The sequence below is a fragment of the Topomyia yanbarensis genome, chromosome 3 (assembly GCF_030247195.1).
Source record: "Topomyia yanbarensis strain Yona2022 chromosome 3, ASM3024719v1, whole genome shotgun sequence".
Lineage (NCBI taxonomy): Eukaryota > Metazoa > Arthropoda > Insecta > Diptera > Culicidae > Topomyia > Topomyia yanbarensis.
Genome location: NC_080672.1, coordinates 161,532,860 through 161,559,766, shown reverse-complemented (window position 1 = coordinate 161,559,766; position 26,907 = coordinate 161,532,860). Strand labels below are relative to the sequence as shown.

Here is a 26,907-nt window from a genome sequence, read left to right as displayed (position 1 = left end):
TTTTTTATTCGTTTCAGTAGTTAGGTAGTGTTTTTTTGAAGAGGCGTGTTCCGTAGACTTGAAGTAAAATGGTAAAACTTTATCAGATTCCCTAGAAGCTTTAGCAATTTCTACGATGTGGTCCTTAAACCGAATTTCTAATGTTCTCTTGAATTATCCAATATAAACTTAATCGCAGTGAGAACATGATGTTTTGTACATCCCAGATTTGTTAAATGTGGAACCTAGTATTGATTTTAGTTGGTAGTTTTAACTACTGAAAACAAGATCCATACCTGTGAAAGCTGTGAAAGCTTGTTGGTTAAACATCTTAGATTTTATATGCATTACAGTGAAGACTAGATTTTATCAGCTCTTTGGTTTGTATTAGGCTGACAGCATGGGGACATTGGGGAAAATGAAATCTGTTTCTTTTATTGTTGCTTCATTCCCTATTTGATGAAAAACGGCCATTCTGCCATGCTGATAAGAACGGTTAAAAGTTTTTTCGGTACATTGCTTACTAATTAGTTCGCTACTCAATATTTTTTCAATCGATTTCAAATATTTCAACTGTTTTGGAAAGTAAAATAATACAGTGAAATCTCGTTTTTATCAGCCCCTTGGTAAATTTTAGGCTGATAAAACGGGAACATTGACGAAATCGGCACATATATTTTCCTTTCTTTTTAATAAACCGAAACTCTTAAAATGCTCTTCTTTAGTCCCTATATATAGCATCATAACCGTATCTGATTATTTAGTATTAATTTCTCTTAAGCGGGTCTGACAGTGCAAAATTTCAAAAAAGAATATTTTTTTTTATTTTTGCATAACAATAAGATAAGATAAGAAAAATGTTGAACTAACATTCCTTCCCTTCCCCAGCGATTGTAAGGACGTGGCCAGGTATACACTGTGATGCTTGTTCCACAATAAAGAAAAAGCGTTAATCCCAAATGTTCTTTTCTTTTCTTGCGTAACCAGATCAGCTTATCATTGTACAGCCACCCACGATTTGTGCAATCTCATATGCTATGCTATTTCGGCTCTCTAAGATAAGAAAAATTTGCTCAAGAAAGGATTTACTCAAATTCAACTATCAATTTTCATATAAGGCTGTCAAAATCGGGTCAAAAAGCTGATAAAATCAGGGGTAGACAAAATCGGGGGCTGATAAAATCGGGTCTTCACTGTATACCTTTCGATATATATATATATTTTGATGCGCCGATTTTTGAAAAATGAATAAAGTTTTTCTTATATTTATCAGAAATGTGTTTCACTTTTATGATAATTTTTTATATTCTACCAGTTACCAGTATTTTTATATTTGTATTTGTATTTGTATTTGTATAAAAAAGTCCAACTGACAATTTGTCTAAATGAACTAAACTAAACTAAGTTAAACTAAACACAATTAAACTAGTGACAATACACGACGACGAAACTGCGAAGAATTCACGACGAAGTCGAAAATTTCAGCAAACTCGTTGAAGCGACGACTCATTGCTAAAATCGGACTGTTGGCAGCGTAGTTAGTGCTGCGCATTTCAGAATGCAGCAGGGCTCGTGGGCGAAGAGAACGGGTAGGCGCGTAGAGGCTGATTTGCGCTAGTAGCTCCGGATCATCATATTCAGCCAGCCGAATCTTTGACACGAAAGTAGCCTGCGCTGTATGCCTCCGATGCGTTAAAGTATTAAGTCCTAAAAGACGACAACGGTCCTCGTACGGTGGCAGGTTTAATGGATTACTTTAATTGTGGAATATGTCCGGAATTCCGGACTTCCAGAATCGTCGATAGTGGACAATATATTCAAAGAATGTTTGATTGGCAACCAGTGATCTAGATCTGCGATTGGAAGTAATTTGGTGACTATTTCAATAGTTTTTAGCCTCTGAGGTATTCCGATTGTACCGATTTATATGGGAAAATCCAGTGTATCCTTACTAATACCCCTGTAACTCCGGAAGCAATAGTCAGAACCGAATGAAATTCAGCAGCAGTCAATGGTATTACTGTATCTTTCATTTAAAATCAAGTTTGTAAAAATCGGTAGAGAATTCGTTGGGGAATGGGTGTGATATTAGCTTAGTAACTTGGCGAGTTCCCCGGGGGCGTCATGAACCGTCATAGGTGGCCAATGTGGTCAAAGCTGCTTTAATTGATCATTAGTGATCCAGACCCGCAAACTAAAGTAATGTTACACCAATTTTAATATGTTTTACATCATTTGAACATCATGGTGGTACCAGTTTATATGGGAATTTGCTGTGTGACTGCACTCTTCAACCCGTAACTCCGGAACCGGAAGTCGGATCAACTAAAAATTCAATAGCAGCTTATGGGAGCGTTATACCTTTCAGATGAAACTAAGTTTGCGAAAATCGGTTCAGCCATCTCTGAGAAAATTGTGTGAGTTTAAATGACACACACATACACACACACATACATACACACACATACATACACACACAGACATTTGCCGATCTCGACGAACTGAATCGAATGGTGTATGACACTCGGTCCTCCGGGCCTTGGTCAAAATGTCGATTTTTACAGTGATTGCATAGCCTTTCTTTATATGAAAAAGGCAAAAAGTATTTTGACCGGATAAAACGTCATTGCATTACGCCAAAAACCACAAACGTTCCTGAATATCCAGTCGATCCCATTTGTACCGTGAAACCACAACCCGACTAATCTGCCTAAGTATCACCCAATCGAAGTTTTCTTCAGGATTTTGAGCTCCTTAGTGTATAGAGGTATTCTAGTGTAGTAAGCTTTGAAAGTATCCTAGTGTAGGTTGCGGTCTAGTTAAAGACAATACAAAACCACGGTCATAACGAATAGTACTAATTAATTAACCATTTATTGTTAACCCTCAAAAAGGCAAGGGGTCTCAGAGGCCCGACTAGTTACAGTTCCCTAGTTTCAAAGAACTTGTAATTTGAAATACAAATGATCGTGCGTTTTCGGCCTTTCGATTCACTCACTGATAAAACGACAAAAAAGAGGCTTTTGATTTCACTGGGTCTTAGGCATGATGCTTCTTGAAGTCACAATTTCAGCTTGCCTTTTTGAGGGTTAAACAACCAACTTAATCCACCTAGCAGTGAGATGACCTTATTCTTAGACACATCACTGTTGGATCATTCATTAGTTTGCAAAACTCATGCGAAGTGGGCGAATAAATTATAGAAAACTCGTTAAACAAATGAAATAAAATTAATTTAATAAAATAAATAAATCAAATTAGTTTAGCTCATTAAATAAAAAATTACACAATATTGAAAAAGCATAAATCAAGTTGCGGATTAAACGAATAAAAGTGAGGACTGAACAGAATGAATAAAATTGAAAAAATAATCAACTAAAAAATAATCAACTGAATCAACGTATGAACTGGACAAAATAATAAAATGAAAAAAATGAGAAAAATAAATTAAACATAGAAAAGGAATGAAATGGAAAAAACGTGAATGAAATTAACAAAATGAATAAATTTGATAAATTACATAAAGTGAATCAAATGAATACAATGAATGAAATGAATGGAATGATTGAATGAATAAAACGCATAAAATGGAAAAATTGTCTTAAATAGATAAAATGGATGAAATAGAAAAAATGAATAATATGGTTAATATGGATGAAACGCTTAAAGTGAATAAAATGGTCAAATGAATAAAATGGAAGAACAGAACAGAATAAATAAAATGGGTTAAATGGATGAAATGGATCAAATTGCTGGATAAATGAATAATAAGGATAAAACTGGTGATAAGGATAATATGGATAATATGGATAAAATGGATAAAATGGATAAAATGGATAAAATGGATAAAATGGATAAAATGGATAAAATGGATAAAATGGATAAAATGGATAAAATGGATAAAATGGATAAAATGGATAAAATGGATAAAATGGATAAAATGGATAAAATGGATAAAATGAATAAAATGGATAAAATGGATAAAATGGATAAAATGGATAAAATGGATAAAATGGATAAAATGGATAAAATGGATAAACGGACATAATGGATAAAAAAATAAAAAGGATGAAAAGCATAAAATGAATAAAATCTCAACAAACATATGATTACGGCCTAAAAGCCAAATGTCAAAATCCACTTTGAATGGAAATTCCGGACAAACCGTTACACGCCAATCACAGATGTTGGTAGTAATTGAAAGAGAAAAGTTTTCTCTTTCATAAACTGTTGTCAACTGTGTTCGACTAGTAACGGTTTGTCTGGAATTTCCATTCAAAGTAGATTTTGACAGTTGGCTTTTAGGCCGTAATCATATGTTTGTCGAGAAATAGATAAAATGGATAAAATAGACAACGGTTATAAACCCTGCAAGTGTAGCCGTGAAGAGACGTGAGCCAGGTCTTTTGGCTCCTCTAGCAAGCTGGCTCAACATATACAAAGGGGGCAATGGGTTCAAGGAAAGTTAGGAGCTACTGAAAGCCATACTAATTCGCTAGCAACGCGAACTGGTAGTTTCAAGCCAGTGAAAATTTCTTCGAGGTTTACAGTGAAAGCATGCGATTCAAGTTTTTCGGCATCTCCGGATCGGTTCACGTTTCGACAGGTTGGAGATTCCGGGGTCGGCCTGCTACTCAGTGAAGTGTGGATAGCAACCTGACTCGACATAGGCAACGTACGCAGACAAGCCAACGGGCTCAGGGGCAACTGGGAGCTAATGGCGATCACACAAATTCTGTCGGAGCTCCAGCCCAGTGAACAAAAAGTACTAAGTTAGCAACACCAACAAGTAGTTTTAGGTCTGATAAAAGTCCTGCGAAGGTTGCTGTGAAGGGATGCGAGTCAAGTTTTGCGGCATCTTCGGATCAGTTCTCGTCTCGACGGGTTCCGACGGTTCTGGGGTCGACCAGTAACGCAGCGAGGGTTGGATAGCGTACTGACTCAATGTACGCAGAAGATCTAAAGGACTCCGCGTATACAGAGGGGCCAACAGGTTCCAGGACAGCTAAGAGCTAATAACAGCAACACTAATACTGTCGGAGCTTCAGCGCACCGGAGATACGAGCAATAAATTGGCTGTGAAAGGATGCGAGTTAGGTTTTCGGTATTTGTGAATTGGTTCACGTCTCGACGGGCTCCGACGTTGGCGACAGGCACCCAAGTAACAATTAAAGTTTTATAGTATGCTACAAGTGCAATCTAAGTTTTATGAGTGGCTATAAAACTCCCATAAAACCTCAATTGTTACTAGGGCAGTGGACTGGTAAAGGGCCGTACACAAATGACATGGCTTTTTTTCGGCGATTTTCGATCCCTTCCTTCCCCCTCGTAGCATTTGGTCACAAAATTCTAACCTCCTCCTTGTAAATAACGTAGCATTCAACTACTCCCCCCAGTCCTGCACAACGAGGCAGGGGATGAAAAAAAAATACATGTGGTTTTCATTTCTTTTAATTCCATGTCCTTACAAAATGTTTGACGATTTTTATCCACATTTTCATTATAACAGCAAATTGCGTACAAAATAAACCAATTTCGTGACAAATATAGTGTTGATTGTTTTATTTTGAATTTTATATGTCAAGGGAAGCATGAAAAGAAGTTCTCTTTGTATCGATTTTGTTGGCTATTTTCGGCAAATTTGAGACTAAGAGAAATGAAAGCAATGAAATTGAAAGACGGATAGGTATTCTAGAGCGAATCAGTTATAAACTTAGAACGGAAAACTAGAACTAGGCTGGCTCATATGGGCACGATCGAAAGGAAATGTGAAGAATTCTTTGCCTTCTTCAGAGTAGGAGTTGGGCGTTGCACCCAAGTCTACCGCATGGTCTATGGTAGAACATAACTCATCATCATGTTTTACCGCCGACGCCGACCGAGAGTTTCCTTCGAGTTCGGTTTTTCAAAACCACTGGTGAATTCCAAGAGTCCGAAACTTGGCGAAAGTAAACAAATCTTACCACTAAACATACAGGTTCCGAGTTATCGTTAAATTGTTGGCATACTTAAACAAACATATTAAACTTATTACTTGCAAGGCAAACATCCGATCCCACCTAAATTTCAGCGAGTAAGAGAAGGGAGGGAATGAGAACTAAAAACGCTTACTCTGCGGAATCGGCCAACTGTCAGATGAGACGCTCCTCGTAGAAGTCTATAACCAGCTGCGGACAGTGTTTGCGTGCTTCCTTCGAGGATACAAGTTGTACCTTATCCTTGTCATTCCACTGGATAAGGAAGAGCAGCTCGTTGTCTCCTTTTCAACATCCATTCATCCATTATCGGGTGCTGCCGCGGTCTTGGATTTATTCGACTTTGTCGAAGCAGTGTCGTCATCGTCTGATGCTTCATTTTCTCCATCAGAATCTACCTTCTTCTTTGAAGTACCGCTGCTAGTGCTGGGCTTACTGGGTTTCTTCTTTTTTTTGTTTTCTCTTTCTCCTTTGGTGCTTCCTTCATGTTCTTCGTTCTGGAATCCTCAAATGCTTTGATCAATTCCGGACATTCCAAATTCTCCTTTGGTTCCCAAGTGTTTGCCGATGAATCATAACCCTACCACTTCAGAAAATACTCGATTTTTCTTTTTCGTTCCCGTCGGTCAACAATTTTCTTCACTACATACTCCTCTTCGCTGGACTCACTGTCCGACGCTTTATTATCTTTCAACTTTCCCATGCTCGACCTCAGAAGCGTCCGCCCCAGCAAAAAACATGTATCCAAGCAAATGCGAAATGCAAGCAAATCTGACAATCGATCTTTATTCCGTGAAAATCACTGCTCTCCCGACCGAAACTGCCACGTTGAGTAGGAAATCACAACAAAAACTCACTAAATTCAGATAATTCTACACAAATCACAGTCCTTCCCAGGAAACCTCGTTCGACAAACAGAAAAATGCGCGATGGCTTCCTCTTTCAGATTTGGCGAAGAGCGAAACTCTTTAAATTGTATCGGAAGTCTGTTTTTTATTGTTACGGGAACCTACGGCAATTTGAAAAATTGAATTGGAATGGAATGGCCACTCACGGCCCTACGGGAACCTGCTCCGGAATATCCGCTCCGGCGTCAAATCACCAAATGGTTCCAAAACCACGAGATACAGCTTACTGATGCAATTCCGAAAATGTTGATACCCATATTGCCGATATTCCATTGAAATTCACAAATATTATCCCAGCACTAAAACATGCTTCCGGAAATCCGGATTTCCCGAAACCAAATGAAGTAATCCGATTCATTTTTACCAAGTCTAACATCCAGTTCCTGAATCCAAAACACCTAAAATTATCAAAATCGGTTGGAAATTACCTTAGTTATTGGCATTTCAGTCGGCCTGTTATGTAGTAAAAAAATTCAGGAGCCCCTCTTAACTCCCCCTTATTATATCAACAATACTACTAACCCAAAAGCTTGACTTAGTGAAGTTCTACGATGTCACAAAGTTTCAATTTCCAGCTATGGATAAAACATAGGAATTTCATTAATTGAAACCTAAAAAGGTACCCGGGTACCGCGTCGGACACATAACGGTTAAGACACTTCAAGACACATTCCATATAATTAGTAAAGAATTTCTATTTGCCACATACATTCATCACATCATGACGGAATCTCCATGTAAATTACTAGCAAATGAGCAACTAATGTTGATTGAATGTTTTCCTAAAGTGACCACTTTGATAGAAAAGTAAAGTGTTGCACCCATTTTCACCATGTTCATATTGTAACTCTCTTCTCTCTATTTGAACCAGCTAACTAATACTATCAAAGTCTGCTAACTTTGTTCAATGCATTGACTCACATATTTTAAAGGAAACTAGAGTTTTTGATGCTTTTTACCTTATTTCACCAAAGCATGCATATTTTCTTGCACCAGAAACGAAGCGCACGTATTGATACTGGTTTATGAGCATCCCATTGATTTTATGAAGAGTTCAGTAATCGTTTGATAATAAATACAACACCCTACATCATTAAAAATGCATTAAACACAATCATAGCCGCATGTTTTCGTGAATGCATGCAATGGATTTTCACTACAGATATCTCGCACTTGCAAACTGTGAGCCTTCAATATTGATGTAGATTGCAATGTACTGCTGATCCGTTTGCAAATATCATTGACCTTCGCATCAACAGGCTCAAGTGCGGTTTATTGTTTTCATTGCTACGAGTCGTAGCCTACGACGTTATAGCACTTGTCGATTGTGATTGATAACTTACTCTTCCTATATTGACTAGTGATGCAACGAATTGATGCACCGTTTGAATCTGAATTATAACGGTTTTAATTGAAGTTGTGAACGCCCGATCAATTGGAAATAACACGATTACAGCAGAATGAAATTTGCAAATATTATAAGAAATATCGATGGAGATATAGTTTTGAGAGTAGTTTATGAAGACGGCCGGTCCATTTCGGACCCTCGGATAATTTGGATTCTGAAATTTTCTCAAGCCATGGTGGTTCTGTAAAAAGCACATTAGCCATATTCCTTGCAGTCATACAGCACTGATATAACAAGAAGAGTTTTACGTTTCTGAGTCGCAAATCAGGGGTAATAAATATGATAATTGACATATTATCACCCTATTAGAGAGAGAGAGAGAGAGAGAGAGAGAGAGAGAGAGAGAGAGAGAGAGTAGTACTATTTCGACGATAGTTCGAACTGCAATTGATAAAATGACTGTAAATTCGTACAGTTCAACAAGTGGTCTAAAAATTATGAAATATAGGTGTCGAACACGGATATTTCATAATTTTCCGACCACTTGTTGAACTGTTTCTTAACAACGTACCAAGGAGATTGATACCAATGGGATTTTAGATTGATTGACACCGGTGTAGTGGAGTGCACTGGAACTGCACCATTTTTGCTTTCTAGCAGAAGTGCAGAAAACTGGATATGTTCCATTGACACTTCTGCTAGAAAGTGCAAAACCAATGCACTCCACTACACCGGTGCACATCAATCGAAAATCTTACAAGAGAGTGCTGCGAAAACTCGAATAGGGTGTCCCAATTTTCACCCTACCGTTCAAACCAATACCACAGAGAACTAATATCTAGCCAAACATGTCAAATGGTCCTAAGTGCAAATGACAGTTTCTTTGTTTACTTTCTCTTTCGCTAATAACTCAGCAGTTTATACGTTTGTTACTCAACTCTCAGTAGAATAAGCTAGTCGAAATCAGAGTTTTTCGATATATCCTGAAACAATATTGAAAAGTTTTAAGATGATCGTAGTAATCGAAAGAGAAAGTAAACAAAGAGAGGCTCTCATTTGCACTTAGGACCATTTGACATTTTTGTCGAGATATGTTAAGAAAATATAGCAGACACTGCTCTAACGAAAGGCTTCAAATGGGTAGGCTCAACCGATCTTATCCGAACCAATTGCAAATGAAAGGCCAAACACTTAGACAAAACGCTACTAATTTGTTTTTGATTCTGATGTTTAGTCACAGACTAACAGACATAACACTATGAACGAATTCCCTCAAAAAACATCGATCTGGCAATTGTACCAGAACACCAGCTCCACCTTTTATTCACAGTCCCAAACACTCATTTGCTGGTGGGTTTCCCCTCAGGTTTGGGAACAATTTTTCACTAGAGGTATATCCCCCATATGCTTGCTCATATGTTAGTGGCGCCATAATTGCAAATGTGGCCACAGTCCCAACTACAAATATATTTAAAATGATAGTTTAAGCGGGCGAAGCATTGTTTTCAAGTGTTATGTCTGTTAGTCTGTGGTTTAGTTACCAAGATATGGATGTTTTAAAGCGTAAAAAAAAATTTCACAGTTTTTTGAAATTAGCTCTCGAAAATGACAACATAGCTAAATACTTATTATATGTTCAGACAGCCTATGTGAATACCTTTCGAACGAGAAATTGTTTGTTGAAATCGTATTACAGTGGAGACCCGTTTTTATCAGCCCCTTGGTGAATTTTAGACTGATAAAAAGGGGACATTGACAAAATCGGAACAAATATTTTTCTTTGTTTTTAAGAAACCGAAGCCCTTAAAATATTCTTCATTAGTCCCTAGATATAGCCTCACAACCTTTTCTGATTATTTAGCTTTAAATTTCCAGCGCAAAAATTAAAAAAAAAATCTAATCTAAAATATAAAATCTCTAAGATAAGAAAAATTAGCTTAAGAAAGGATTTACTCGAATTCAACTTGGTTTGTCAGCTAGAGTCCATCAAACTACCAACTATCAATTTTCATATGAGGCTGATAAAATCGGGTCAAAAAGCAAAAAGCTGATAAAATCAGGGGTGGATAAAATCTGGGGCTGATAAAATCAGGCGCTGATAAAATCGGGTGTATTAGCAAAAGAGATATTCAACATTAAATGCGGACGACGGATGCTTACATTGCCTGCTTACGTTCGATAAAACATTGTGGAAATGTCTATTACATTCTTACTACGCTTGATAAGTATATATAAGTGCACGACGGTTGGTGACAGTCGTGCACTTATATATACTTATCAAGCGTAGTAAGAATGTAATAGACATGTCAACACTGACACTATAGCTTAATTAGCGTGAGTTCAATGTTGTATTCATGTTAACTTCATGATGGAGAAGGGAAGAGATATAATTAGTTGGAGGGGAGGGCGCGTCGGGAATCATCTAATTTATTTTAGTACAACCCAGATGAAGGGAATGCAGGTGGGAGGTTGGTCTGAGAGGGTGGAGGGCGGTTGAGAGGTAGGAGGTGGAGGGGTAGATAGAACAACATCGAACTTCATATTATACCTTCCATTTGAGACTAGGTTAGTGAAAATTGGTGAAGTGGCTTTAGATCTGGAACATGCCTGGAACCCGGGAATTCCGGAATTATCGATAGTGGACAATATATTCCAATAATCTTCGCATCGCCATCAGAGGCATGCGAATCGAAGTAATTTGATATTCACCTCAATAGAATTTAAACCTATGAGGTATTACAATTGTACCGGTTTATATAAGAAATTTCTATGTGACCGCAATAACCAATCTGTAACTCCAGAACCAGAAGTCAGAACCGAGTGAAATTCAAAAGCAGTCGATGGGAGTATTATATCTTTCATTTGAAATTAAGCTTGTAAGCTTGTGACATTAGTTCAGGAACTTGGCGAGTTCCCTGGAAGCATCAAGAACCATCATAGGTGGGCAATGTGGTCAAAACTACTTTGATTAGTCATTAGTGATCTAGACCCGCAAATCCAAATAATGTTGAACCCATTTGAATATGTATTACATCATTTGGACATCATAGAATTACCAGTTTATATGGGAATTAGCTGTGTGACCGAGCTCTTCAACCCGTAACTCCGGAACCGGAAGTCCGATCAATTAAAAGTTCAATAGCGTCTTATGGGAGTGTTACACCGTTCACTTGAAATTAAGTTTGTGTAAATCGGTTCCATCGGTTCCAGCCATCTCCGAGAAAATTGAGTGACATTATTTGACATACACATACACACACAGACATTTGGCTAAGTTGAGGTCAATAGCATCATCGGAGAATTTATTGAGTTTAATATGCTCTTTTTTGACATTTTGTTTTCACAAATTAATCCCCCTATGAGTAAGATATTTGCGTTAATTTTCTTTCAAGAGATTTTGTCTTCTGCAAATTTATAGCTCTTTCTCTCAACTTTGCCGAGGATAGCAAGTGTCTATCTTGTATGCTTTAAAAGTTATAGCATGTTATTATCGTAATCAGTAAACTTAGAAACTGATATCTCAGTAAAGTGAGATTTGTTAGGTGATTTTCGGTGAAATATTTTCCGAGTATAAGCTGTAAAACGTCACTTTTGCTGAGATTTCAGCCAAAAAATTGTTTACTGAGATCTCAGCTGTTGAGATTTCGGCAAAAGCTGCGAAACAAGCTGATATTCGGCAGAAAAAAATAAGTGTGCACTGCTATTACAACTATACCGACATGGAAGACCGATTGGCCCAATAGTTATAATACTCGTTTTATGCTAAAAATTAGCCGAAACTGTCCCTTTTGATACTGGAAAGTATAGTTTAACTTAGTATTAGAATACATATGTAAAAATATACAGCTCCATCGTTATATAAGTATAAACTAGACTTGCCATCCACCGCTCCCGTGTGGTAGATGCTGCAATTCAAACAGGGTCGCTATGATTAATAACAAAATCCACTTGTTTTGAAGTCATGCTGCTTCATTAGATAAAAACTTTTATCAGCAATTTTTCACAAACTTAAAATATTCCACGAATCTGTTCAGTAGAAGAATACCTTTAGAAATATATACTGTTCTCATTTATTAATTGATCAGGTGATTTTTTAAGAATTTATTTCCAATGTTAACCAATTTTCCATACTAATTTCCATATAAGTTTGATATTACAGAAACTGAAAGTTCTGGATTAATATATGTGCTTTGATATTTCCAATGATAATTAGAATATTTGACGAATAGAAAAAATCATCAAAGAAAGTTATGTTGAAAAAGTCCTACTTATTTTGTTATAAAAGTCAAAACATGCATTGCTGCAAAGTATTTTTTACAAACAGGCCAGTTTTTTTATTTCGATTGTAGAGGTTTTAACCTTGAGGTCATTCGCCTCTTCGGGTTAGAAAAATCTCTTATGAAAAATTTCTAACCCTATGTGCGGGATCGGGACACGAACTCAGGTGCGCTGCGTACAAGGCAATCGATTTACCAACACGCTAAAATCGGGGTTTCAATGTGTTATAATAGATATTCAGCATTCGAAGAAGTTTCTTTTGAACGAGTGTAGAATGACTTTGTTTCTACTTACTTGAAATCAGCGGCGTAGCCAGAAATTCGGTTTAGTGAAAATCGATCATACTGTCCAAACGGCATAATTCCGAAATCGTAATTTTTGAAGTTTTAAAATTATGCAGAATTAATTTTTCAGAAAATAGTATCAGAGCTCGTGTCTTTAGCGAATATGTTGATACTTTATTGTAGTCATGAATATTAACCTGAGAAAATTCACCATAAATACTTCTTGGACGATATACCGTCAAAATTATTTTATCAAATGATGCGCTGTTTAACGTTTGTAAATCTCATCGAAGATACTAAACCTCCGAAATTGGCGGTTCAAAATGATGCTATCTTGACCTTAAATTACTGTTTTTAAACATTTGACATATACAACAAAAATCAAATGCTCATCAAAATCGATCAGAACCTGCTAGAATCGAATGGAAATCGTCATTTTTCATAAATTTCTCTCTACATTCGGAAAGTGTTATCCTAGTTATTAATCATATTACGTTTTCGTCTCAACTCGACGCATTCCTAAAATAAAAACCTGTTTTAATGCACCTAGTGGTGCAATTGTGCTTGTCTCATTTGTCCAGACTACGATTCCATGGCTGGTTATGTTCAATACAATGGTGGAGATGAATATTACATGTTCAGTACGATTTGCACATACATACAATGGATCGACAGCCACGATCTTGAGATACTATGTGATACTGAAACATCGCTTGAAACCAGCGGCGGATCATGGAGAAGGATCCGGGAGGTCCAGGTCTTGCCAAAAATTTTCAACTTGTTAAGAAATTTTAAACTAGTTTTAATTTTAAAGTAGCAACCCCTCACTGCATACTCCCTCCGGGCCGGTATGATTGACGATTTTTGGAGTGATTGCATTACCTTTCTATATGAGAAAGGCAAAAATGTACCAAAGTCCAAAGAAGCCAATTTTTGTCAAACATCTACATGTTTCATGCATTTTAAAGTCATTTGGCATCAAAAATACAAATTTGATTTTGAAAATTTTTCATTTTAGTTTGTATGGGAATTTGCTGTGTGATTGCACTCTTCAACTCGTAACACCGGAACCGGAAGTCCAATCAATAAAAAAAATCAATAGCAGCCGATGGGAAGGTTGTACCTTTCATTTGAGACTAACTTTGTGCAAATCGGTTCAGCCATCTCTAAGAAACAGAGGTCACATTTTTTTCCACATACACACATACACACACAGACATTTTCCGATCTCGACGAACTCAGTCGATTGGCATATGGCACACGGCTCTCCGGGTCGGGATTAGATTGACGAATTTTAGAGTGAATGAGAAAGGCAAAAACATTTTTAGCAAATGTTGAAAGTTATGCATTTTTTTGGTGAGCAGTTCTATGTTTCATAGACATTAAATCAATTTTAACTTCGCTTCCTATTAAATAAAGACCCTTATTACAGTACATTTCTACAAAAACGAGCTCAATTTGAAAATAAATCTGAGGATTATGATTGATTACAGAACTCTGGAATTTTCTATTGGAATGTTTTCAGGCAGGAATTTGATATTGATGCTATTAGACAACTGTGAAATCAAGACCAATAGATCAGTTACATATCAGGAGGACCCCATTCCGACAATTTATCAAAAGTCCTCATGATGTTTACAACAACAGGTTATCAATCTACGGATCAGATAATTGTTATTGTAATATTGAATTAAATCAGTCTGCATCAATAAATTTTCAACTTCAATCCAATTTTTTTTTTGGTGTGGTGGGAGGGGGGGTTTTATGGTGTTAAACCCCAAAAGCTTCTCTTGGCTACGCCATTGCTTGGAGTTATTTATTTCGCTTTTCATTTTCCGATATGTTTCAGATCGATCCGATGGTTATAAGTTAGAAAAATTGCAGTCAGAAGGTTCGCACAAATGAACATTTTTGTACTGATAAGTTATCAAGTCCCTTCCAGACAACTTGGAAGTGTTCGGTGATTATTTCTAGCGGTTGTAGATAGTAAAATGAAATACAAAATTCGTTTTATCGAAATAATGTTTAGCTTATTTAAAAGGATTATTACTATATTGAACAATAAATAGGCGACAAAGAGTAATCAACAAACAACAAGCCATAACTTTTAAAGTATTCAAAATAGATATTTAAAGTCTTTAGTAAAGTTATTCGCAAAAGTAAGAGCTACAAATTTGCTGAAGACATCATTTAGATATAATCACTTCCAAGCAAAATTTGTGAAAATATCTCACTCATAGGGGATTAATCAGCAAAAACACAATACCAAAAGAAAGGCCATATTACCTCCATTAAATTCTCCGAAGATACTATTTACCTAAAATAAGCCGTTTTGGCGCTAAAAATAGATTACATGTTTTTGGTCATATTTCTGGCAATGGGAAATGATAAAAATCTTTCGTACGCATTTAATGTTAAATATCTCTTTTGATAATAGTCCGATTTCAACAATCTATAGCTTGTTCGAAAGGTATTCGTTGAAGCTGTCTAAAAACATATAAATTGTTAATCTATATTGTCGATTTCGGCAGATAATTCAAAAAAACTGCAAAAAACGCCATTTTTACGCATTCAAACATTCATATCTTGGAAACTAAACATCAGAATCAAAAACAAATTAATAGCGTTCATACTGTTTTTTAGTTCTTTCATTTAAAATTGGTTTGGATAAGATCGGTTCAGCCATTGCTGAGAAACACGAATGAGCATTTGTCCGTTATATACACATACAGACACACACACACAAAGACATTGTCCCAAATCGTCGAGCTGAGTCGATTGGTATGTAAGACTCGGCCCTCCGGGCCTCGGAAAAAATCTTGAAAGTTTGAGCGAATTCTATACATTTCTTTTATAAGAAATGTAAAAATGTTGACTTCTTTGACAAATATCTATAGTTTCTCGATTCCAACAACTTCTTAGAACATTTAAAGCATTAAAAAAAATGTCAGAAAAAAGTTATAATGAACAAATGATTTATTTGGTGCTTTCCACGAACAACGCGCTTTATATCAACACTATTACATTTTGGAGAGTATATATATACATATATATATATATATATATATATATATATTTATATATATATATATATATATATATATATATATATATATATATATATATATATATATATATATATATATATATATATATATATATATATATATATATATATATATATATATATATATATATATATATATATATATATATATATATATATATATATATATATATATATATATATATATATATATATATATATATGTGTGTGTGTGTGTGTGTGTGTGTGTGTGTTAATGCAAAGACTTAAAACCAATTTGTATTTGTATTTTCGTTTTCAACATTGAACCACGTATCTTTCACCGATGTAGCACAATTACAATCTAAAACTTCAGAACCGTGACCTTCACGCGTGTTAATTCCTAGTAAGAATTGAAGATAATCTGATTAATTTCTGTTTCATAAAAATGTTTTGTTAACCCTTACTATAAAACTTGGATTTATCTGAATTAATTTTTTTTTGAAGATTTGGTTGAAAGCACGATCTAGGTACCAGTTTCAGTATCATTAAATTTTGGCCTATAGCAATTGAGAATATCTTCGGGGAAGCATGAGATGGCAAAATCAACAATTCACCAAATTACGTCAAGCTGCGTCTGACGATACCAAACAGGTTCTTAACATTAAGTCGTGTTGTTAGATTTGAACCGATTGGTTTTTTCTTCTTTTCATGCTCATAAATCTTAATCACTCTTGTAAGACAACTGATCCAACACAATACATGCTCAAAATTTAGGCGTTAAGCGTATTGTTGAGTTTGCAAGTCTTAAGTCTATGCCCTTACACAGCATTGCACAATTATATGGGGAATTGTGTTGGATATTTCTTTGGCCAGCTCACATCAAGAGTACTTGATGTGTACTTTTTACTGCCGAATGAAATGTTTTGTTTTTTAGATTTGAATGGATTGATGACGTCCGATGTCATTTGTGTGGCATGTTTCACGCCACCACATGAAATTACGTATTTTTGACTCACATTTCGCTTCGATATCAGTTTGCGTACTACATTTGAACAGGCTCATAAAATCATTAGGTTATCTTATATTACCGAAACTTCCCTTGACATTACAGGTTGGTATTACACACACCCGCACACGCACACACACACACACACACATATATATATATATATATATATATATATATATATATATATATATATATATATATATATATATATATATATATATATATATATATATATATATATATATATATATATATATATATATATATATATATATATATATATATATATATATATATATATATATATATATATATATATATATATATATATATATATATATATATATATATATATATATATATATATATATATATATATATATATATATATATATATATATATATATATATATATATATATATATATATATATATATATATATATATCCAGCCAACATTTTGATTCACTTTATTAAGTTGCAATTTGATTAACTGTACTCTTCAACGATATGAATTGATTGTATAAAATGCACAGACCTCTTCTTTACCGAGTTCTAAAGATTAACGTTTGAATTTTAAGTTGAATATAAAATGGAGCCATACTACCTTTAGTGAAGTTGCATACCGATAGTAGCCTTCACACAGCTTTAAGATCGTTTTAGAGTGCATAATTTGTTTCAATAATTACATATCTAAATGCTATCCTTAGAAAATTACGAACACTTTGTCAACAAAAATTTGTTTGAATTTGTTTGGAATATCATTGATTAGGAGTAGGACATTTGTTTCAACTACATAAGTATAAGGTCAAATTTCGAGCTATACTTGAGGAAAATAATTGAATGAAGATATTATTTGGATTTCACAAAATTGATTTCAAAACCAATCATTTAAATTGAGAGTATTTTAATATCTTTCAATAATGGAAGCTAGTTTTCGCATGATAAAAAAAATGTTGGAATCTACAAAACTAATATTAAAATATTGGCTGTACATAAATATCCCCTTAGTTATGTGTTTAACTTAATTTAACGATGTCAATATAAAAGATATAGTTTACACTTATTATATCTAACGGGAATCCTTGAGAACTATAATGAAAAAAAAATATATGAATTCGTTTGTTTTATCTGATGTTGTGTTTGCATGTTTTATTTGATATTGTGTGTGGAAAAAACCTGTCTGAAGGTGACATCTCGATGATTCATTTTGTTTTTTTTTCAGAAATTTTATCAATTCGGTACCAATTTGAATACAATCGGTCAAATGTAGCTATCGCGTCAACAGGCTTGAAGGTGGAAAGGCATGAAGAAAAGCTAACTCTCCGCACTTTAAAAACAACAATATAATAATACTTTATACAAACTTGCCATGTTTATTATATTCAGCAATCTGAATCAAAACAAAATCGGTTCACATAAGTCCTCTAATGACCCAATATATATATATATATATATATATATATATATATATATATATATATATATATATATATATATATATATATATATATATATATATATATATATATATATATATATATATATATATATATATATATATATATATATATATATATATATATGTATATATATATATATATATATATATATATATATATATATATATATATATATATATATATATATATATATATATATATATATATATATATATATATATATATATATATATATATATATATATATATATATATATATATATATATATATATATATTGACCTGTTGACGCGATAGCTACACTTGACCGATTGTATTCAAATTGGTACCGAATTGATAAAATTTCTGAAAAAAAAAACAAAATAAATCATCGAGATGTCACCTTCAGACAGGTTTTTTCCACACACAATATCAAATAAAACATGCAAACACAACATCAGATAAAACAAACGAATTCATATATTTTTTTTTCATTATAGTTCTCAAGGATTCCCGTTAGATATAATAAGTGTAAACTATATCTTTTATATTGACATCGTTAAATTAAGTTAAACACATAACTAAGGGGATATTTATGTACAGCCAATATTTTAATATTAGTTTTGTAGATTCCAACATTTTTTTTATCATGCGAAAACTAGCTTCCATTATTGAAAGATATTAAAATACTCTCAATTTAAATGATTGGTTTTGAAATCAATTTTGTGAAATCCAAATAATATCTTCATTCAATTATTTTCCTCAAGTATAGCTCGAAATTTGACCTTATACTTATGTAGTTGAAACAAATGTCCTACTCCTAATCAATGATATTCCAAACAAATTCAAACAAATTTTTGTTGACAAAGTGTTCGTAATTTTCTAAGGATAGCATTTAGATATGTAATTATTGAAACAAATTATGCACTCTAAAACGATCTTAAAGCTGTGTGAAGGCTACTATCGGTATGCAACTTCACTAAAGGTAGTATGGCTCCATTTTATATTCAACTTAAAATTCAAACGTTAATCTTTAGAACTCGGTAAAATTTTAACTACTCTAGCTGTTGTTCAAACAAAAAGAAAAGGCCCACAAATTACGAAAACTCTTCCAAAGTCATAATATATTGTTAAGTTTTAGTGAACAGTGAAATTCCTGCTGAATTCATTTGCTTTCTGAACTTTTGTGCAATAGTTATTCGCGTTTTTGAACATGAGTTCGAATGTTTTTCGAAAAAAAAAACTGTAGGGTATACTAATGACTAGTCTTTGTGAAATAACTACTGTTTAGTCCTATAATCGACCTGCTAACACTAACGATCCCTACGATATGTCGTTAACGCCGTGTATTTATATGTATTACTTTAAATGAAACCGTGACCTTAACTCAAACTAACCCACAAAACTCTTGTACCATGTTTCGGCGTCGTATGAAAGTTAGAAACATACTCTAGCTACGATTTCAATTTCTGAATACATTTACATACCGACTGGTCGGACAGTCGTCGCAATCAACACAATTCTAATTAGATGGCTGAGTGCGTTTGCGACAATTGCTTTCAATGAAAGTTGCGTCGGACCGTGATTGCTATATGAATGGCTGGCATCCAAAAGGGGTTAACCCACATTTTGCATTTTTACGGGAAATGGGAAAAAAACTTCAGCATTTCGAAATTAATGTTGTTTTTATTGTAAAAATTATTTTTATTAGTAGTTCATTGAATCATGTTGACTAGAAAAAAATAAGATCATTACATGTACTGCTTTTCAATTCACAAGCATTTTCGTAATTCGATAGGGTAACCCGGGGGTACCTAGCGTCCAAAAGGGGCTAACCACCAATTCACACGTCATTTTCTTATCTTTCGTTTAAGAGTTATAGTGTCTTCGGCAAAATTGTTGCATTGCATCCAGCACTTTAGTTGAACATTTCATATAAGTTCGGAATTCGCTAGGGCGGCGCTGTTATCAACTTGTTAATGGAACGAGATAGAAAGATGATGTCTACGACAAAGTTGTATGTCAGGTAATTATAAGTATATCTTCTGATGATACTAACTTTGTAGGTCCTACGAGTGTTGAAATATCGCGCATTTTTGAAAACATAATCTGTAAGTAAAATTTTTGACGAAAACATGCTCTATCTCGAAACAGAAACCTACAAAGTTTGCATCTTCAGAAGATATATTTAAAATGATTGGACCTACAACTTTCTCGAAGACACCGTCTTTCTATCTAGCTGTATTAAGAAGTTGACTAAATAAAGCGGTAGGTGCCATACAGAAACTTCTTCGAAGACACCATATCGTTTTCGGGAAAAAAAAGTGGAGGACAGTCATTTATATTGTGTTAATCCTTTTTAAGACCTCTTTCCCGGAAGATTGATATGCACTGCTGCACACTCGCTGTCATTTCACACCGTTGGTTGCTAGGTTGTACACTTACTGCTCGTTACCCTTGCAGCATCAAAAACGATAAAAGCAGTTTTTTCCACACCGTGTATTAGATCTTTATAAAAATCAATCAGCGCATGTAGAATGTTGTTACAGTACCTACTGATTGATTTCTATGAAGATCTAACACACGTTGTGGAAAAAACTGCTTTTTTCCTTTTTCGATTTTTGCCCATTCTCTGTTCAACCTAAAAGATGAACATGGTTGTTAGATCAGAGTTGCTCTAGGTTCGCTCGGAACAGTCACTTGCAAGATGCCCATAAAATGAGCGTTACATATCTTTACGTGTAAAAACGTGAGTTGTTCGTCTTTCTCTAGTTTATTCAGTCTGAATTATAAGCCAAAAAGTCACAATATTTTATTTTACATGATAATAGGATTTTACATTACAGAACATATAAAATCCTATTATCAGACAAAAAATATGTCGCGACGATGTTACCGTCAAATGCAATTTTCATTTTTTTCTAATTGCGTATAAAATGGTCACTATTTAGAAATTCCTTGAGTCGCTTGATGCACTAGGTGCACAACGTACTGAAATTCAGGCAAAATCATTTTAGTGCTTCAGGAAGAACGGAAATCGACCCTCCAATCTTTATATATCCGGTGGAATGCGCCATCCCTTATGCTATCCTTGGGTTATGACGTCCCTGTAAGTACACATGATTATTGCATTGGCGACAATAATACTCGTCCGCCTCTCAAGCAAACTCACATACCAACCCTACGTCAAACCAACACATTTTATCGATCTCACGCTGGACAATACAGGCTCAAAAGTTTTACTGTTGTCTTGGTGTCTCTTGATTCAGTTAGTACTCATACGCCTTTGGTGGGATTCCTAACTAATAGAGACTGTGTCGATTACTGTTCATTTACACGGTCTTCCGTTAAACCTGACTAGAAAGCAAAGTTTTGGTTATACATTGCGTTGCGGAACTTGACCTTCTATTTGGACAGGATAATTGCGAGGTAAATGCTGCGATCTTACTGATCATTAAGATCATTGGACATTACCCAAATCTTAAATAAGGTTCTGGCACTTGCGCCCAAACAATAACGGAAAACGTTGTCCAAACCAAACCAAAAAAATTAGTACACTCAGGTTTTTTACGCGGGGGATACAGGTTGCGTAAATGAAAACCACGAAAATTTCAAAATCCGCGTAAAAATGCCGCCCAAAAAAAATTGCGTGAAAAAACCTGAGTGTATATGATTGTATAGTTTGAACAACGATCTTGCTGGGTAAGAGAACAGAGATCAACACAGTATTCATTACTTCTGTATTCCACGAAGCCGACAGAATTCAAAAAGGCCATTCCATTTTGAAATAAACCAACATACACGTCACACTTCGAGCATTGCGAAATTACTTTCTGATCCGATTTCCATTTCGACGCTTTTATTATAGGGCGATGAGCCAATTTTATTTGAACAACTGCTAACTGAAGCAGAACGAAGTATTAATTTACTATTTCCTATTGATCGATATAATATATATTTACCAGACATAACTCAATTATCAACATCAAAGAAAAATAAATGTTCTTTTCTGTGGATCAAGTTTCAGTTTATTGGTGTCCAAAATCTTTATCCACCGAAAAATATGATTTTCCAAAAGAATCATTCTACTTTCGCCTCCTAATCAGCCTTAAACGCCACCAGCATAAAAAGGTCCCATCCGTTGTTAGAATGACAGCTCCCAGAACTATGCTTACCGTTCCAGAAGTTTATAGCTGGTTATGATTAGTTTCGCATCGAACATTGCATTGTCAAATTTTATTGCAGATGAATATAAAATCTCTGCAATTTAATAGCTTGAAAGATTTCCATTCAGCTCATTTCTGAATCACATATTATAACACTAGGTTTAGTCAGTTCAAATAAAGGTATTTGTCAGCGTAACGTTAAATACATTTGTAGCGGTTTAATTTTAACGTATGGTAATGGATCTGTTTTGACACTACTGGGTAGAAGGCTCACACAATGTTGTTAATTACTCGGTCTATAAACGAATTGGTAGTTAGTTCAAAACAGGTCACCAGGTTGGATCGATTCGAGCACTTACCAATTTCTATTTTTATCTTCTGCAGCATTCGTATGGCAATCTGACTGAACCACTTGCCTTCCAAATCATCTGCGTCAATCAGCTAACGTGTCTCCTCAATGCAACTGCTCTTGAATTATGCAGATTATTATATTTTTGATACATAGTTATTCTCAGTGTAGTTGCGTTTGAGCTTATTTGAACATTTTTTTAAAACAAATAATTATCAACTGTCCAAGTGATTATATTGTGTGTAAGTTGATTCATTTATTTGTTCAACGCGTAGGCGAATCAGTAACCGTAATGAGAACAAAGTTGAATTTATTGGACAGAGACTCCACCGCGAACATTTGAGTATTGCAAAAACTTACAATCTGTTAAACCATTTAGCCCCAACATTACATCGTTACAGAATGCTAGGTTCAAGATAGAGATTAGGAACTAGAGAGGGTAGTTAAGTACAAGATAAAATCTAATCGACTTGTTTTTGTTGAGGCTTGTTTTATTACTCGTGACCTTAGCTACAACCATTTGAAAAATGACTTTTCGCAAATGTTTGGTAGAGGAATTGTGATTCGCCATAACCGGCACAAGCCAATGCAACAGCAACGCTTGCGTGCTGTGAGAACAGGCAGGCGCAGACAAATATAGACAAAGAAACCTGATGGGCATGTCATATTTCATAATTAGGCAATCAAGAAGAAAAGTTACATCTTCCTAAGTTATCTAGATAAAATAGAGTTAGGTTGGTGCTTGCCGCCAGGTGTGCTACTGAATTTGACGGTATGAATTGCTTATCAGAAACATTTCAAAATAGGCCACAGTTATACATCTAGTTTGTATATACTGGCATGACGGTGTTAGGGTTTTACCGGGGTTTAATTCAAATTATTATACAAGAATCTTATACTTATTTGTTCCTACATGGAATACTGTTCTCAAATACTATAAATATAAGTATAAAAATAATCTCCATACAATCAAAACCACTGGATGGATTTTGACAAAATTTGCTGTATACCTTTCATATGACATTTGTAAGTTTCCCATCATATCATATCATCATTGATTCATCTTTCAATGTTCAAGTCTTCCTATTAAACCCAGTTAATCCATATTGCTTGTGTGGTATTTTGACGTATACAGCCCTATATAGACGTATACAAAAACACACCTCTTTATCTATTATTTACGATAACTTTCTTCTATTTAATAAATGTATACATCACATTACTTGAGGTTCACAACGAGAGGCAGCGCTTTATGTCTAATAGAAACGGAGAAAAAGGGATTCCGCCAACTTGCCCCAACCGCCAACTAGCTCCGGGCTCCCCTATATATCATTCTTCATATATTCAAACAATAACTATTTCCTTTATTTCGTTACGTGGATCTATGAAATTTTTCAAAAATCTTCTGATATAAGAAAAGTTTCTTCTTTTTAATAATTTTGTATATTATAATGTCTCCAATTATGAAGAAATGATTGTAACTCATGGTAAGTGATCGGAGATTAAACACATTTTTTGTGTTACTGCATATTTACAAAAATAGTTTGGAAATGCCATGTACATTAGGGGAACATGGGGAGACTTGACCAGTTTTTCAGCTAAAACTGCTTAAATCTCTAAAAAAGCCTTCAATCCCTCAAAAGTCATTGAGATATAATGTGCAAAGTTATTGTGCGTCTTCATGATTTTTTGCAGACTTTTTAATTTCATTTTTGAAAAGTTACAAAAGTTTATCTGTGATCGTTTTTTTTTGTCAAGTCTGTTTATTGCGGGGAGACTTGACCAAGGCATGGGGAGACTTAACCAAGAGAATTTTGAAAAATCATAACAAAAAATAATGACATACTGTAATTATTTTTTCCATGTTCTCGAGGTCCTTAGGTAGCAGTAAAAAATATAAAACGGCTGCATTCGATAAATTTCAATTTTTTTTAATGCATTTCTTTTTAAGGATGATCTGTACTGCTGTCCTACTGTTGCTAACTTTGTTTATTAATACTAAAATATAAAGACTTATGTTTGAGGTGGGATTTTTATGGCGTGATTAACATTAACAGTAGATACCAAAGCATAATAAATAACAGGAATTTTGCATCTTTCTTCAGCTAATTGCCACTTGGTCAAGTCTCCATACGTTCAATGTCATGCAAATTCTAGTAATAACTATTCCAATGTTCCAATTTATGTAAAATCATTTCACTGCTTCACAAGGATTAAGATGGTATATTAGTGCATTAATAGTCATTAGTAGTCGAGTAGATGTCCATACAAAGTTTGATAAAAAATTACATCATTTAATGCAAATTTATTAATCACGTAATATTTTCTGTAAGGAAAGGATTTTTCATTCCAAACTTTTAAAATTACCTTAAGGGATCGAAACAAGTATAAAAATATTTTTGAAAAAAATAAAAATCGAATAGAAGACGCCATACCCGAAATAGAATTTTGCGCTTGGTCAAGTCTCCCCATGTTCCCCTATAAGAGCAATTATCTCTAGCATTCAATTTTCGCAGCTCCGATCTTTTCTAGTTAGTCATAGAAATACTGGGCCACAGATGCAATATAGCAAGAGAAAATTATAAGTCTTTCAGCTTGCGTCCTAGCGGATTCTGAACTTTTACATCTAAGCCTTTCTGTTTCAATTATAGAGGTTTTATCCGTAGTCATTCGCCTCCTTTTCGGGTTAGCAAAATCTCTAGCCCTATTGCGGGGTTGGGATTCGAACCCAGGTGAACTGCGTACAGACAAATCGTTTTAGCAACAAAGGTATACCCGACCCGATCTAAGATTTCTTTATTTTTTAAACGTAGGCTTGTCAACCTAAATTTAATGACGGAACAAGTATTTGATCCCAGATAATAATTGTAATATTATAAATACAAAAAAAACTCGAAAAATCTATTTCTAGGCTTTTCGTTTCTTTTTTTATTTTGATTATAGAGGTTTTAACCTTAGGGTCATTCGACTTTTTTTGGGTTAGAGAAATCTCTTTTAGAAAAATCTCTAACCCTATGTGCGGGGTTGGAAATGAAACCCAGGTGTACAAGGCAATCGATTTTCCAACTACGCTATCGATTTAACTAAGAAACTCTAAAATTAAATAAATTTTGATAAATTTCGAAAAGTTTCGCAAATTTTGCGAAACTGACAAAAAACTTTCGCCTACATTTTGCGAAAATTTTCGTTCCGACAATCTACGAAAAAATGTTTCGCCCACCCTTAATATTTACTTCTTGCTATATCTGCGGTATTATAGTCTGTGAAAGTTCGTTAAAAATCTGCGGTAATGTGCAAAATTACGGAGTAAAGAGCCAACGGTTAAGATGCGTGTTTATAAACATGCGCGCACCATCGCGCTCGACCTACACGGAGAACTTGCATAACTTAACTAAACAAAAGAGAGGGAGTCCAATTTTACCCAAATCATGTAATTTTTTCCAAAACCGACTAAACTTAATTTCATTAATTTTAGGTAAAATAAAAATAAAAATCTGAACTTCTACATTTGAACATGTAAAATTGTGTGCTGAATCCGAAAATGAAGTCCAAAAAAATTATAGTAGAACAGTTTTCGAATTACAGTAGAAAAAATGAATTTCACCTTTAAAATAAAAAGTACATCCAGGAAAATCCAAATATCTTCGGTTGTAGTGCATTTATATGAAATATTATTATGTTGAATTAAAGGTAATTGAATGCACTTTCGGTCGTTTGACATTTTGTTTTAGTGCGACTACTAGTTCTGATGTTATTTACGAGTTTATTGAACTTATTTTTAATTTTTCCTCATTTTTAAAGAAAAATGAGCGCTTGGTCAAAATTTTGGGCAAGTTAAAGCAATCCTATATTTTTATGAAAAATAAAGCCTGCTAATAATACCAATGAAAATAATATCAGAAAACTTGCATCATTTGGATGAACGAGTTCAAATATAACCTCAGATTAAATTCCTTCAATTTTTTTCAAATTACTTGTTTAACAGAATTCTGACAGAGCATTGTATAAAATTGTAAAAAATTGGAATCGAGACGGTTCAATTAGTTGAGCCAGAGCGACTCAAAAATTCCCATTCTACAAAAAATTGAATACCTTTCACAATTTTCATCCGATTTAAATTAATAATAGCTTATTTTTCATTGG

General features: G+C 34.3%; 1 protein-coding gene and 1 pseudogene across 2 annotated transcripts in view; both read right to left on the bottom strand.

Annotated features, from left to right (window-relative positions):
- Nucleotides 1-26,907, bottom strand: part of LOC131689623 (ATP-binding cassette subfamily G member 4) — a 142,086-nt gene that overhangs the window by 100,621 nt on the left and 14,558 nt on the right. The gene's annotated exons all lie outside the window — the stretch shown is intronic.
- On the bottom strand, nt 5,868-6,745 carry LOC131687351 (chromobox protein homolog 3-like; annotated as a pseudogene).